Source organism: Vitis riparia, chromosome 9 (genome assembly GCF_004353265.1).
Source record: "Vitis riparia cultivar Riparia Gloire de Montpellier isolate 1030 chromosome 9, EGFV_Vit.rip_1.0, whole genome shotgun sequence".
Lineage (NCBI taxonomy): Eukaryota > Viridiplantae > Streptophyta > Magnoliopsida > Vitales > Vitaceae > Vitis > Vitis riparia.
Window position 1 is genome coordinate 7222001 of NC_048439.1, and position 4052 is coordinate 7226052.

Below are 4052 nucleotides of genomic sequence, written 5' to 3' on the forward strand. Positions count from 1 at the left end.
GAAACAAATTCCTTCCGACTCAGATGTTACTCTGCCTTCAGCAAAAATGTTCGAAGCAGCGGAAATGGTATAACTTATTTCCCTTGATTTTTGGTTCCATACTGGTGTGTCTTTCATACGACTGGTATTTGAATTCGTTGTTTGTGGGTTTTTCTGTAGCTGGTGAGCGGTATTCGCGGCATGATTCAACATCGCGATCTTTTTGCAGACTTGCTGCGGACTACCGATCATATGAAAGCCTTCGTCTCCCAGCGCATGAGTGGTGAAGATGAATTGCCAGTTTATCCGCTGCCCGGAGGGCCTCTGAAGAGAGTGCTGAAGCCTTGAAAAAGTCCCAGGACAACAACGAGACTCTCCGAATAGAGCTAGCAGAGGCGAAAAGCCGGGAGAAAGTTACAGACGCCCGCTTGCACGAGGCGGAAGATGAGGCGGCCAAGCTAAGGGGGGAGGTGAGACAACTCTAGACAGAGGTGTCAATTGAGAAAAAGCAGAGAGAGGATTTGCAGTTGCATTTATCAGCACAAAAAGAAGAATTGGAGGCTGAGTTTGCTGCGCAAAGGGAGGAACTCGAGGCGGATTACCAGAAGCAGGTAGACGAGATGTACTTCTTCGGCTACCATTGCTGCATGAAGAAACATGGTATCAAGCGGGACATCCCCTCGATTCCCCCGGGTGAGGAGGAAAAGTTGCGCCGCAAGCCTTCCCAATGAAAGCTTTTCTTTTTGTAACTTTTACTGCAATTTCTCTCTGTATCTGTAGTCCGGAGAATGTCTTTTGTACACAATTTCTTAATTATTAATAAAATATACTTATTCACATTGTTCTCCCATTTTTCTTTCACTGAAAGAACTGCTTCAAATTGGTTGCATTCTAAGGGTGGAGTAGAGGGGCTCCACTAATAGTTTGCAAAAGATACGATCCATTTTTGTTAACTTTTTCCACCATATAAGGACCTTCCCAATTGGCCTGAAATTTTTCGGCTCCTTTCCCAACCAAGTCTTCAAAAATTTTTCTAAGTACCAATGATCCTTCCTTGAAAATTCGAGGTCGCACCTTCCTGATGTAGTATGCAGCCACCTTTTGTTGATATGCGGCCATCCGGATGGATGCTGCCTGTCTAGTTTCATCCGCCCAATCCAAGTGTCTTGCTAGCTCGTCGTCTTCATTTCTTTGGCCTTGGACGGTAGTCCGGGTTGTAGGCATACCCACTTCAGTTGGAATGACGGCGTCTATTCCGTATGCAAGGGCAAATGGGGTATTTCCTATGGGCCTTCCGGGTGTAGTTCGATAAGCCCATAGAACGCCAGGCAGCTCTTCTATCCACTTTCCCTTGGCTTTTTCCAATCGTTTTTTCAACGCACTCAGTAAGGTTTTATTGGTTGCTTCCGCTTGACCGTTGCTCTGAGGATACTGCGGCGTGGAATGCAGATTTTTGATGTGAAGTTCTGCACAAAAACCTTTAAAGGCAGAGCTATCAAACTGAGGGCCGTTGTCGGTTACAATTGCTTGAGAGATTCCAAATCGACACACTATATTTTTCCAGATGAACCTTTTGACGTCCTTGTCCTTGATGCTTGCGTAGGTTTCAGCTTCTACCCACTTGCTGAAATAATCGGTAGCAATGAGCAAAAACTTCTTCTGAGCGGCTGCAGTGGGAAAGGGTCCCATGATATCCATCCCCCATTGTGCGAAAAGTCAGGGGCTTGTTACTGAGTTTAACATCTCAATGGGCATATGCAGGATTAGCGCATGTCTTTGGCATTTGTCGCATTTCCTAACATGGATCACTGCGTCCTACCTCATTGTAGGCCAATAATATCCTTGTGAATGCGCCCGGTGTGCTAGGGTTCTGCCCCCTGAGTGGTTCCCGCAAACACCTTCATGAAGTTCGGATAGAACATATTGGATTTCCGACTAGATCAAGCATCTGAGGTACGGACCTCCGAAAGATCGCTTGTAGAGATCTCCTTCGATCAGGGTAAAGCGGGATGCTTGTACCCGAACTTTGTGGGCGTGCTTGGGATTGTCAGGCAGTGCTCCCGTTTGTAGATAGACTCTGATGTCGATCGCCCAGTCATCTTCCTTTGGGCTTACATTGCAAATGTGTGATTCAGCAATGGTGGGAGTGGCTTGAACATATACTGGTAGCATTGTTGACTCTTTCATGGGAAATGATGCAACTATTCCTGCCAAAGCGTCGGCTTGCACATTATCTCCCCTTGGGATTTTCTCAATGATCCATTCTTCTAGCCGGTTGAGTGATTCTTGTACTTTTAATGAGTATTTGGCCATGCGCTCGTCCTTGGCTTCGTACTCTTTTAGTATTTGCCCCACGATGAGCTGAGAGTCATTGTGGATTTTGACTTTTGAGGCATTCAAAGTGGTTGCAAGATTCAATCCGAATAGGATGGCCTCATATTCAGCCTCATTGTTTGAAGCAAGAAAATCCAGACGGATGGATTGCTCCAACCGTTCTCCGGTTGGTGTTTTGAGGAGGAGTTCGACTCTTGATCTGGACGAGCGAGAGGTTTCATCTACATGCAGAGACCACCAATCATCCGGAGCTGATTCTTTGTCCGGGGCGCGTGCTTCAGGCAATTCTGCTATAAAGTCTACCATGACTTGTCCCTTTAGGGATAGTCTGGGTTGATAACCTATCCCATATTCGCTCAGCTCTATCGCTCATCGCAACATTCTTCCTGTTATGTCTGATTTATATAGGATATTTCTGAGAGGTTGATTGGTGAGGACGGTTATGGGGTGAACTTGGAAATAGGGACGCAATTTCTAAGTGGTCGTGCGCAACGCCAGGGCAGTCTGTTCCATCCTTGAATATCTTGTCTCTGCGTCGGCAAATGCTTTGCTGATGAAATATATGGGTCTCTGCTCTTGGGGTGACAAGGAACGAAGCAAAACCGCGCTAACAGCCCAATCGGTAACTGCTAGATATAGGTACAATCTTTCTCTAGGTTGCGGACTACTTAGAATGGGGGGTTGAGAAAGATACCGCTTGATTTCTTCGAAAGCATTCTGGCAATTTTGCGTCCATCCGGATTTATTGATATCTCTGAGTGCTAGGAAGAAAGGCTTCATCTTGTCTTTGAATTGAGCTACGAAGCATCCGAGAGCGACGAGTTTGCCAGTGAGGCGTTGCAGCTGCTTCTTGTTTGGTGGTGCAAGCATGTTGGCGACCGCTTTCACCTGATCTGGATTGATTTCTATTCCTCTTTGGGTAACCATGAACCCCAGGAACTTCCCTGAGCTTACCCCAAATGCGCATTTAGTTGGGTTAAGCTTCATGCCATATTTTCTCAATAAATGAAAAACTTTCTGCAAATGGTGAGTGTGTTCGCTTCGGGTTTTGCTTTTGACTACCACATCGTCAATGTACACCTCAATAATGTCGCCAATCAGCGACTTGAAAATCTTGGTCATTAACCTCTGATACGGAGCCCCAGCATTCTTGAGTCCGAATGACATGACTTTATAACAATAGAGCCCATGAGGAGTTATGAAGGAGGTTTTTTCTTCGTCATCCGGAGCCATGGGAATTTGGTGATACCCGAAGAAAACATCCAAAAAGGATAGCATTTCATGCCCGGTGGTTGCATCTACTATCTGATCTATTCGCGGTAGTGGGAAACTGTCTTTGGGGCACGCGTCATTGAGATTGGTGTAGTCTACGCACACCCGCCATTTTCCTCCTTTCTTAGGGACCACTACTACGTTTTCCAACCATTCCGGATACTCCACCTCCTTTATAAATCCGGCCTCCAATAATTTTTCCATTTCATCCTGAATGACTTTCTTCCTGTCCGGATAGAATCGTTGGATTTTTTGTCGAACGGGCTTGGAGGTGGCTAACACGTTGAGCCGTTGTGAGGCGAAGCTTGGAAGTATTCCAGGCATGTCTGAGTGGGTCCAAGCAAAGACATCGTGATTTTGTTGGAGCACTTTTTGAAGCTCGAATCTCTCAGCTGGCAGCAGGAGGGTGCTGACGTACGTGAAGCGTTCACCCTCTTTTGATATTCGAACGGCCTCCAACGGGTCTA